We start from the raw sequence: 12,817 nt of genomic DNA, 5'->3' as shown, positions 1-12,817 counted from the left end.
CACCACACATGTTACGAGGCTCATGTGTGAACATGAATTTTTTAATCGTTAAGTTATGTATATGTTATACTATGTAGCCTGTGGTTAACCGACACCTGGTTGGGGCGGCAGGTAACCTAGTTACCTAGTGGTTAGAGCGTTGGACTAGTAACCGAAAGGTTGCTAGATCGAATCCCCGAGCTGACAAGGTACAAATCTGTCGTTCTGCCCCTGAACAGGCAGTTAACCCACTGTTCCCAGGCCGTCATTGAAAATAAGAATGTGTTTTTAACTGACTTGCCGAGTTAAATAAAGGTTAAACTAATATAAGAATGTGTTTTTAACTGACTTGCCTAGTTAAATAAAGGTTAAACTAATATAAGAATGTGTTTTTAACTGACTTGCCTAGTTAAATAAAGGTTAAACTAATATAAGAATGTGTGACTTGCCTAGTTAAATTAAACTAATATAAGAATGTGTTTTTAACTGACTTGCCGAGTTAAATAAAGGTTAAACTAATATAAGAATGTGTTTTTAACTGACTTGCCTAGTTAAATAAAAGATACAATATAAATGGTGGGTTTAACAAAACATTAAGAACACCTGCTCTGTCCATGACACAGACTGACCAGGTAAATCCATTGGTGTCACCTGTTAAACCCTTCCCCCTCCCCTCCCTCCCCTCCCTCCCCTCCCACCCTACCTCCCTCTGTCCTGCTTTATTAAAAGGCTCTCATACTCAATCTCAAAAGTCAATATACACTGAGTAGACAAAACATTAGGAACACCCTCTCTTTCCATGACAGACTGACCAGGTGAATCCAGGTGAAAGCTATGAATCCCTTATTGATGTCACTTGTTAAATCCGCTTCAATCAGTGTAGATGAAGAAGGGGAGGAGACCTGGTTAAAGGAGGATTTTTAAGCCTTGAGACAATAGAGACATGGATTCTGTATGTGTCCCATTGTGTCATTCAGAGGGTGACAAAAAATATTGAAGTGCCTTTGAACAAGGTTTGGTAGTAGGTGCAAGACCGGGTTGTACCTCGCAAAGATTTAGATGCACTATTGTAAGTGACTGTTCCACTGGATGTCATAAGGTGAATGCACCAGTAAGTCGCTCTGGATAAGAGCGTCTGCTAAATGACTTAAATGTAAATGTAAATGTTGAGTCAAGAACTGCAACGCTGCTGGGGTTTAGACAACTGTGGGAAGCATTGGAGTCAACATGGGCCAGCATCCCTGTGGAAAGCTTTCAACACCTTGTAGAGTCAACATGGGGCCAGCATCCCTGTGGAAGGCTTTCAACACCTTGTAGTCAACATGGGCCAGTATCCCTGTGGAACGCTCCACCTTGTGGAAACATGGTCCAGCATCCCTGTGGAACGCTTTCAACACCTTGTAGAGTCAACATGGACCAGCATCCCTGTGGAACGCTTTCAACACCTTGTAGAGTCAACATGGGCCAGCATCCCTGTGGAACACTTTCAACACCTTGTAGAGGCAACATGGTCCAGCATCCCTGTGGAACGCTTTCAACACCTTGTAGAGTCAACATGGATCAGCATCCCTGTGGAACGCTTTCAACACCTTGTAGAGTCAACATGGGCCAGCATCCCTGTGGAACGCTTTCAACACCTTGTAGAGTCCACATGGGCCAGCATCCCTGTGGAACGCTTTCTACACCTTGTAGAGTCAACATGGGCCAGCATCCCTGTGGAACTCTTTCAACACCTTGTAGAGTCAACATGGGTCCAGCATCCCTGTGGAACGCTTTCAACACCTTGTAGTCAACATGGGCCAGCATCCCTGTGGAACGCTTTCAACACCTTGTAGAGGCAACATGGGCCAGCATCCCTGTGGAACGCTTTCAACACCTTGTAGAGTCAACATGGATCAGCATCCCTGTGGAACGCTTTCAACACCTTGTAGAGTCAACATGGGCCAGCATCCCTGTGGAACGCTTTCAACACCTTGTAGAGTCCACATGGGCCAGCATCCCTGTGGAACGCTTTCTACACCTTGTAGAGTCAACATGCCTCCCTGACGAACTCTTTCAAGCTGTTCTGAGGGCAAAATGGGTCAAGATTAGGAAGGTGTTTTTAATGTTGTGTACCCAACAGCGTAGATGGTGTTATGTGACACCTTGTCAACATTGGGCCAGCATCCCTGTGGAACGCTATGCAGGGTTAAATCCCTGTGATGTTAGCCTGTGTGAATGGTAACATATGGTTAGTCTGCTGTGGGGATTCTCTACCTGGGAGACTGTGGAACGCTTCTCACCTTGTAGAGTCTCCTCTCATACCTGGGTGACTGCCTTGTTTTTACCTCTGTACCTCTCTGAGATTCTTCCCATGCCAATATGCAGGGTTAAATCCATCCAGCCTGTCTGAATGGCAACTATGTTAGTCTCCATCCCCTCTGACTCTCTCCATCCTCTCTCCATCCCCCTGGGTGACTCCATCCCCCTCTTCTCTCATCCCCTCTCTCTCCATCCTGGGTGACTGCCTCCATCCCCTTTCTCCATCCCTCTCTCCATCCCTCTCTCCATCCCTCTCTCCATCCCCCTCTCTCTCCATCCTCTCTCCATCCCCCTCCCATCCCCCTCTCTCTGCATCCCCCTCTCTCTCCATCCCTCTCTCCATCCCCCTCTCCATCCCTCTCTCCATCCCTCTCTCCATCCCGGCCACAGCAGCAGCAGCAGCCCTGCCATCTGCTCTGAGTGCCCTGTGTGAATCTCTCCTTCTCTCTTTCTCTCCAACCCTATATTGTCTCTCACTCTCTCTCTCCACCACTCTCTCTTTCTCTCTCTCTCTCTCTCTCTCTCTCTCCACACATCCATTTCTCTCTCTGTGTCATTCTGCTCAAATTGGTCTGACTGACACAACCACGTTAGGGCCTGAGGAACACACGACCATGTTAGGGCCTGAGGAACACACGACCATGTTAGGGCCTGAGGAACACACGACCATGTTAGGGCCTGAGGAACACACGACCATGTTAGGGCCTGAGGAACACACGACCATGTTAGGGCCTGAGGAACACACGACCATGTTAGGGCCTGAGGAACACACGACCATGTTAGGACCTGAGGAACACACGACCATGTTAGGGCCTGAGGAACACACGACCATGTTAGGGCCTTAGGAACACACGACCATGTTAGGGCCTTAGGAACACACGACCATGTTAGGACCTGAGGAACACATGACCATGTTAGGGCCTGAGGAACACACGACCATGTTAGGGCCTGAGGAACACATGACCATGTTAGGGCCTGAGGAACACACGACCATGTTAGGGCCTGAGGAACACACGACCATGTTAGGGCCTGAGGAACACATGACCATGTTAGGGCCTTAGGAACACACGACCATGTTAGGGCCTTAGGAACACACAACCATGTTAGGGCATGAGGAACACACACCATGTTAGGGCCTGAGGAAGACACACCATGTTAGGGCCTTAGGAACTCACACCATGTTAGGACCTGAGGAACACATGACCATGTTAGGGCCTGAGGAACACATGACCATGTTAGGGCCTGAGGAACACACGACCATGTTAGGGCCTTAGGAACTCACGACCATGTTAGGACCTGAGGAACACATGACCATGTTAGGGCCTGAGGAACACATGACCATGTTAGGGCCTGAGGAACACATGACCATGTTAGGGCCTTAGGAACACACGACCATGTTAGGGCCTTAGGAACACATGACCATGTTAGGGCCTGAGGAACACACGACCATGTTAGGGCCTGAGGAACACACGACCATGTTAGGGCCTTAGGAACACATGACCATGTTAGGGCCTGAGGAACACATGACCATGTTAGGGCCTGAGGAACACACGACCATGTTAGGGCCTTAGGAACACATGACCATGTTAGGGCCTGAGGAACACATGACCATGTTAGGGCCTGAGGAACACATGACCATGTTAGGGCCTTAGGAACACATGACCATGTTAGGGCCTGAGGAACACACGACCATGTTAGGGCCTGAGGAACACACAACCATGTTAGGGCCTTAGGAACACATGACCATGTTAGGGCCTGAGGAACACATGACCATGTTAGGGCCTGAGGAACACATGACCATGTTAGGGCCTTAGGAACACATGACCATGTTAGGGCCTGAGGAACACACGACCATGTTAGGGCCTGAGGAACACATGACCATGTTAGGGCCTGAGGAACACACGACCATGTTAGGGCCTGAGGAACACACGACCATGTTAGGGCCTGAGGAACACACGACCATGTTAGGGCCTGAGGAACACACGACCATGTTAGGGCCTGAGGAACACACGACCATGTTAGGGCCTGAGGAACACACACCATGTTATGATGACTGAATAACATAGTGTGTGTGTTAGGGTGTGTGGAACACGTGTGTGTGTTGTGTGGTGTGTGTGTGTGTGTGTGTGTGTTAGGGCCTGTGTGAACACACGACCATGTTAGGGCCTGAGGAACACAGTGCCCATGTTAGGGGATAAATCCTGAGGAACACTGCACCTGACCACGTTAGGGCCTGTGCAACAGCGACCATGTTGGGGCCTGAGGAAACTCATTACTGAAACATGTTAGGGCCTGAGGAACACTCGACCATGTTGTCCCAAGGCATCCCTCAGTTCTATACCATAGTCTGGGGTTATGAGGAACCACAACCAACACATAACCATAGGTTAACTGTTATATAGCCTGAGGAAGACAGGTTAACATGTTGGTATCTGGGGGGTTATATGAGGAACCACTACCAGATAGGTTAACTGTCTGGTATCTGAGGAACACTAACCACCAGATGTTAACTGGGTATCTGAGGAACACACGACCATGTTAGGGCCTGAGGAACAGATGACCATGTTAGGGCCTGAGGGGTTAATACAACCACCAGATGGTTAACTGGGCCTGAGGAACACAACCACCATGTTAACTGGGTATCTGGGGAACAGTCTAACCACTAACAGATAGGTTAACTGGGTATCTGAGGAACACAACCACCATGTTAACTGGGCCTGAGGGGTTAACAGTCAACCACCATGGTTAACTGGGCCTGAGGGGTTAACACACTACCATGTTAGGGCCTGAGGAACACCACTACCATGTTAGGGCCTGAGGAACACAACCACCATGTTAACTGTCTGGCCTGGGGGTTAACACCACTAACCATGTTAACTGTCTTAGGAACACATGACCACGTTACAGATACCAACACCTCTTTAGGATGACTGACCATAACAGATAGTGTGTCTGGTATCTGGGGGTTATATGTGTGTAACAGATAGGTTAACTGTGTGTGTGTGTGTGTGTGTGTGTGTGTGTGATAGTGTTAACTGTCTGTATCTGGGGGGTTATATAGTGTGTGATGGGAAACTGTGCCCTGTGACATAACAGGGATAAATCCCTGTGAGTTCATCTGCACCTGAGTCCACCACAACAGATGTGCAGGTCTGGAATCTGGGGGGTTATATAGTATACCTAACAGATAGGTTAAACTCATTATCTGAAACATTCAGCTGCCCTCCCTCAGATTTAACTCTCTGGTATCTGGGGGGTTATATAGTCCCAAACAGATCCCTCAGTTCTATACTGGGGGTTATATAGTCTAACCACTGGGGGGGTATCTGGGGGGGTTATATAGTCTAACCACTAACAGATAGGTTAACTGTCTGGTATCTGGGGGTTATATAGTCTAACCACTAACAGATAGGTTAACTGTCTGGTATCTGGGGGTTATATAGTCTAACCACTAACAGACAGGTTAACTGTCTGGTATCTGGGGGGTTATATAGTCTAACCACTAACAGATAGGTTAACTGTCTGGTATCTGGGGGGGTTATATAGTCTAACCACTAACAGATAGGTTAACTGTCTGGTATCTGGGGGGGTTATATAGTCTAACCACTAACAGACAGGTTAACTGTCTGGTATCTGGGGTTATATAGTCTAACCACTAGGTTAACTGTCTGGTATCTGGGGGGGTTATATAGTCTAACCACTAACAGATAGGTTAACTGTCTGGTATCTGGGGGGGTTATATAGTCTAACCACTAACAGATAGGTTAACTGTCTGGTATCTGGGGGGGTTATATAGTCTAACCACTAACAGACAGGTTAACTGTCTGGTATCTGTGGGGGGTTATATAGTCTAACCACTAACAGATAGGTTAACTGTCTGGTATCTGGGGGTTATATAGTCTAACCACTAACAGATAGGTTAACTGTCTGGTATCTGGGGGTTATATAGTCTAACCACTAACAGATAGGTTAACTGTCTGGTATCTGGGGGTTATATAACCACTAACAGATAGGTTAACTGTCTGGTATCTGGGGGTTATATAGTCCACTAACAGATAGGTTAACTGTCTGGTATCTGGGGGTTATATAGTCTAACCACTAACAGATAGGTTAACTGTCTGGTATCTGGGGGGGTTATATAGTCTAACCACTAACAGATAGGTTAACTGTCTGGTATCTGGGGGGGTTATATAGTCTAACCACTAACAGATAGGTTAACTGTCTGGTATCTGGGGGGGTTATATAGTCTAACCACTAACAGATAGGTTAACTGTCTGGTATCTGGGGGGGTTATATAGTCTAACCACTAACAGATAGGTTAACTGTCTGGTATCTGGGGGGGGTTATATAGTCTAACCACACACAGATAGGTTAACTGTCTGGTATCGTAGCCTGTGTCCTGTGCACATAAACCTGGTGTGTTGAATAGGTGTTCTCTCACTTCTCTCTCTCTCTCTGCTGCTATAGGCCAGGACCAGACTTCTCTCTCTCTCTCTCTGCTGCTATAGGCCAGGACCAGACTTCTCTCTATCTCTCTCTCTGCTGCTATAGGCCAGGACCAGACCTCTCTCTCTCTCTCTCTGCTGCTATAGGCCAGGACCAGACTTCTCTCTCTCTCTCTGCTGCTATAGGCCAGGACCAGACTTCTCTCTCTCTCTCTGCTGCTATAGGCCAGGACCAGACTTCTCTCTCTCTCTCTCTGCTGCTATAGGCCAGGACCAGACTTCTCTCTCTCTCTCTGCTGCTATAGGCCAGGACCAGACTTCTCTCTCTCTCTCTCTGCTGCTATAGGCCAGGACCAGACTTCTCTCTCTCTCTCTGCTGCTATAGGCCAGGACCAGACTTCTCTCTCTCTCTCTGCTGCTATAGGCCAGGACCAGACTTCTCTCTCTCTCTCTGCTGCTATAGGCCAGGACCAGACTTCTCTCTCTCTCTCTCTCTGCTGCTATAGGCCAGGACCAGATTTTTCTCTCTCTCTCTGCTGCTATAGGCCAGGACCAGACTTCTCTCTCTCTCTGCTGCTATAGGCCAGGACCAGACTTCTCTCTCTCTCTCTGCTGCTATAGGCCAGGACCAGACTTCTCTCTCTCTCTCTGCTGCTATAGGCCAGGACCAGACCTCTCTCTCTCTCTGCTGCTATAGGCCAGGACCAGACTTCTCTCTCTCTCTCTCTCTCTGCTGCTATAGGCCAGGACCAGACTACTCTCTCTCGCTCTCTCACCCTCGCTCCCTCCCTCCCTCCCTCTCTCCCTCCCTCCCCCTCTCCTTCCCTTACTCCCTGTCCCTCTCTCCCTCCCTCCCTCCCTGTCCATGTTGTGAGCCGAGACTCAGTCAGATGTAAGAACTGTGCCTCCACAACGTGACTGGCTCCGAGAGCACGGAAGGGGAAAGAAGAGAAGACGTAAATTCATTTTGATTTCTCATTAAAGTGTTACTGGATGCACCACAATACACCGACGACCCCTACTGGCGGGACCCGGGACTGCAGCCACCTATCGGCCCGGCTGCTTGCTCTGCGGAATGTAGGACAAAACATATTCTCTCTCTCTCTGTCTCTCTCTCTGTTTCTGTCTCTCTCTCTCTCAATTCAATTCAATGCAAGGGCTTTATTGGCATGGGAAACATGTGTTAACATTGCCAAAGCAAGATAATATACAAAAAAATCTCCCTCTGTCAAGTTGTTGGTGGGCTATAGCTGTTGGGGACCGTTGGGCAGCGTGCGAGTCAAGTTGTTGGGGGCCGTGGGCGCGTACATCTCTCTATAGCATCAAGTTGCTGGGGGCCGTTGGGCAATGCGTACATCTCTCTCTCTCCCCCAGCGAGTCAAGTTGCTGGGGGCCGTTGGGCAATGCGTACATAGACGAGTGATGTTTAACACGGAACCGGATCAAAGTTGGCATGGAGCTGAACTTTATGCATATACTCTTGCGACATCGTGTTGCTATTTGACCAATTGAAGCTCACTATAGTTTCCATTCACCGTACTGGATTGGCTGTTGATACTTGGCACTGTACCATGTTTTATTAGCACCAACATGAAAAGCAGGAAAAGCAACGCGTGGCCATCCGAATTGACCGGTTACTATTATCTCTACCGTGACTGATCAAATGGTTGGGGTTCAATATTCTTAAAAAAAAAAAATAAAATAAAATAAATCAACAGTATTTTTGTCACTGTCGGTCATTCAGAGCCTGTAGCCTTGCTGGACCACCGAGACACAACACACAAAGGAAGTTCTGAGGCTGAATGGAAAAGCGATGGACAGCAGAAACCCGCAGTGTCGACGAGCAGAGCCAATGAGGGAAGTAAAACCCTGAAGCATCTGTTCTCACCGTCTCTTCTCCTCCCCGAAAATCCCACACCTTTCATTCCCACATCGTGTTCTCTCAGCGAAGGGTTCGCGTTGAACAATTCATTCGTTTCCCCTCCTGTCTCACGTAAATGTTTGCAACATCCGCACAACCCCCCCAGGAGCTCTCGACAGCGGCGAGATCGAGGTCAGGCAGAAAACCGAGGGTGTTTGTCTTATTGTGTTGTTACCGGGGGCTCCGGTGCGCCGTTTAGTCTTCAGAGAGAGAGAGATGCTCGTCCTGCGCTCCGCTCACATGATTATGACACGAGTCTGCAACAAGATCACTCTGCTCACACACACACACACATATAGGTACCGAAACGACGACTCCGTTTATTCCCCCAGTTACAGATGTTGGATCTTAATTTGAGCCAGTTTGCTACAGCAGGAAAGTAATCCTGCAGCAACAGGACATGTGAATTATTATGCGGATTATAATGAATGGATATTTTTGTATGGGCTTGATACATTTTTTTTCTTTAGGGAAAATCAAGGCTGAATTTTCAAAGTGGAAATTACTAACTTCAGAAGCCTTTTTAAAAGGAAAATAAACTACACGTTTTGCTGTGAAGGGATATTTTCAGGAACAAAATTGTGATCAAATTACAATCCTACATCTGTGTTGGGTTGTTCTTAAAACCACAACTAGATATTTAGCATGGGGGGTAGAGGGGGTTATATTGGGCTGGTAGGGTGATATGTAGAGGGGGTAGAGGGGGTTATATTGGGGTGGTAGGTGATGGGTAGAGGGGTTATATTGGGGTAGTAGGGTGATATGTAGAGGGGTTATATTGGGGTGGTAGGGTGATATGTAGAGGGGGTAAAGGGGGTTATATTTGGGGGTAAGGTGATATGTAGAGGGGGTAGGGGGGTTATATTGGGGTGGTAGGGTGATATGTAGAGGGGGTTATATTGGGGTGGTAGGGTGATATGTAGAGGGGGTTATATTGGGGTGGTAGGGTGATATGTAGAGAGGGGTTATATTGGGGTGGTAGGGTGATGGGTAGAGGGGTTATATTGGGGTAGAGGGTGATATGTAGGGGGGTTATATTGGGGTGGTAGGGTGATATGTAGAGGGGGTAAAGGGGTAAATATGGAGGGGGTTATATTGGGGTGGTAGGGTGATATGTAGAGGGGGTTATATTGGGGTGGTAGGGTGATATGTAGAGGGGGTTATATTGGGGTGGTAGGGTGATATGTAGAGGGGGTTATATTGGGGTGGTAGGGTGATATGTAGAGGGGGTGGAGGGGGTTATATTGGGGTGGTTGGGTGATATGTAGAGGGGTTATATTGGGGTGGTAGGGTGATATGTAGAGGGGGTTATATTGGGGTGGTAGGGTGATATGTAGAGGGGGTTATATTGGGGTGGTAGGGTGATATGTAGAGGGGGTGGAGGGGTTATATTGGGGTGGTAGGATGATATGTAGAGGGGGTTATATTGGGGTGGTAGGGTGATATGTAGAGGGGGTTATATTGTGGTGGTAGGGTGATATGTAGAGGGGGTATATTGGGGTGGTAGGGTGATATGTAGAGGGGGTGGAGGGGTTATATTGGGGTGGTAGGGTGATATGTAGAGGGGGTTATATTGGGGTGGTAGGGTGATATGTAGAGGGGGTTATATTGGGTGGTAGGGTGATATGTGGGGGGTTATATTGGGGTGGTAGGGTGATATGTAGAGGGGGGTTATATTGGGGTGGTAGGGTGATATGTAGAGGGGGTTATATTGGGGTGGTAGGGTGATATGTAGAGGGGTTATATTGGGGTGGTAGGGTGATATGTAGAGGGGGTTATATTGGGGTGGTAGGGTGATATGTAGAGGGGTTATATTGGGTGGTAGGGTGATATGTAGAGGGGGTTATATTGGGGTGGTAGGGTGATATGTAGAGGGGGGGTGGTAGGGTGATATGTAGAGGGGGTTATATTGGGGTGGTAGGGTGATATGTAGAGGGGGTTATATTGGGGTGGTAGGGTGATATGTAGAGGGGGTTATATTGTGGTGGTAGGGTGATATGTAGAGGGGGTTATATTGGGGTGGTAGGGTGATATGTAGAGGGGGTGGAGGGGGTTATATTGGGGTGGTTGGGTGATATGTAGAGGGGGTTATATTGGGGTGGTAGGGTGATATGTAGAGGGGGTTATATTGGGGTGGTAGGGTGATATGTAGAGGGGGTTATATTGGGGTGGTAGGGTGATATGTAGAGGGGGTTATATTGGGGTGGTAGGGTGATATGTAGAGGGGTTATATTGGGGTGGTAGGGTGATATGTAGAGGGGGTTATATTGGGGTGGTAGGGTGATATGTAGATGGTAGGGTGATATGTAGAGGGGGTTCTATTGGGGTGGTAGGGTGATATTTAGAGGGGTTATATTGGGGTGGTAGGGTGATATGTAGAGGGGTTATATTGGGGTGGTAGGGTGATATGTAGAGGGGGTGGTAGGGTGATATGTAGAGGGGGTTATATTGGTGGTAGGGTGATATGTAGAGGGGGTTATATTGGGGTGGTAGGGTGATATGTAGAGGGGGTTATATTGTGGTGGTAGGGTGATATGTAGAGGGGTTATATTGGGGTGGTAGGGTGATATGTAGAGGGGGTGGAGGGGTTATATTGGGGTGGTTGGGTGATATGTAGAGGGTTATATTGGGGTGGTAGGGTGATATGTAGAGGGGTTATATTGGGTGGTAGGGTGATATGTAGAGGGGTTATATTGGGGTGGTAGGGTGATATGTAGAGGGGGTTATATTGGGGTGGTAGGGTGATATGTAGAGGGTTATATTGGGGTGGTAGGGTGACATGTAGAGGTGGGTGGTAGGGTGATATGTAGAGGGTTATATTGGGGTGGTAGGGTGATATTTAGAGTTATATTGGGGTACAGGGTGATATGGGGTTATATTGGGGTGGTAGGGTGATATGTAGAGGGGGTTATATTGGGGTGGTAGGGTGATATGTAGACAATGAGGGTGATATGTAAAGAAGGGGTTATAAGACAACCAGGACAACGAGGTAATGGTACCTCCGTGCACCCATGGCTGGGGTTTAGTTCTGAACACAGTTGATCACAATGAAATCAAACCCAAAGACAAAAAGAGCTGAGCTCTCCCTCACACAACACACACACACACACACACACACACACACACACACACACACACACACACACACACACACACACATCCTAGTGCTCGCTGCACTTTGGAGAGTCAAGGCACGGTAAGGCTATGCGTAAAACGGGGCAGCCTATCGCTACCGTTGAAAAACCCAACAGTAATGTCGATAATGAAAACATGAATAGACAAGAGAGAGACAGACCGGGGGAACCTGCAGGGGGACATGGACACTGACAGAAAGACATATTACACATTGGACATACTTACAGCCTCTCCCTTTCATAGAGCTTCAGAACAGCGGGGTGATGAGGTGACATTACAACAGCCCAGCCGGTCCCCCCGCGTCCTCTGGAACTCAAACCAAATGAAGACAAACCGTTTATTCCTTCCTTCCTTCCCGAGGTATAGAATATTAATCCCGTTGTTAACTCCACACACACCGCGGAGAAAGAGCAGCACAACCACTGTAATCCAATAGGGTTTATCGTTTACCGTGTTCCTTGGTCCGCCGCGGTACAAATATCCAACATCTTCCAGTCGAACGTAAGTCCCTTTTCCACACACACCCCTTGTCTTCTTCTCCCGTGGTCTTCTTTTCTCGTCCTATCCCAGCTGCGAGCAGCGAGCCGAGCTGCCCTGCACGCAACGCACACGGGTAGGACTGACTACAACGTGTTTGTGTGCGTGAGTACGTGCGTGTGAGTGAGTGAGTGAGTGAGTGCGCTCTGCAGAAGAGGGACTGGCTGCTGGAAGGATGGACGGACCGACGGTGCCTGCGCTGCTCGCTGGGCTGGCTCCCACCCCACTGGCCACAAACGTCTAGTTTTGATTTACATGTGGTTGAGCTGTCAAACTAATTCGACGTGAAATCAACAAGAAATGTCATTGGATTTGGGAGAAAGAAGAAAAAAAATGAAATGTCCTTTTGTGTTGATGACTTTTTTTTTACAAATTCAATTAGTTTTCCACGTTGATTCAACAACATCACAGCGATGCTGTTGTTGGTTAGAATGACGTGAGAAACAACGTTGATTCAACCTGTTTTGTTTTGTTGTTGCCCGGTGGATCTGCTCGGCGC

The 12,817-nt window shown here is 48.1% G+C and overlaps 1 protein-coding gene across 1 annotated transcript in view; it reads right to left on the bottom strand.

Moving 5' to 3' along the window:
* The window catches only part of LOC127925851 (glutamate receptor ionotropic, NMDA 2A-like), a 45,385-nt gene that overhangs the window by 32,406 nt on the left and 162 nt on the right, over nucleotides 1–12,817 (bottom strand). Inside the window, exon 1 of the mRNA XM_052511167.1 lies at nucleotides 12,232–12,817. This exon is cut by the window's right edge and continues 162 nt beyond it. The gene's annotated coding sequence lies outside the window, so the exon portion shown is untranslated. The remainder of the gene's footprint in view (nucleotides 1–12,231) is intronic.

Source organism: Oncorhynchus keta, unplaced genomic scaffold (genome assembly GCF_023373465.1).
Source record: "Oncorhynchus keta strain PuntledgeMale-10-30-2019 unplaced genomic scaffold, Oket_V2 Un_contig_6356_pilon_pilon, whole genome shotgun sequence".
Classification (NCBI taxonomy): domain Eukaryota; kingdom Metazoa; phylum Chordata; class Actinopteri; order Salmoniformes; family Salmonidae; genus Oncorhynchus; species Oncorhynchus keta.
The sequence above is the reverse complement of the archived record's forward strand: the minus strand, read 5'-3'. Positions and strand labels throughout refer to the sequence as shown.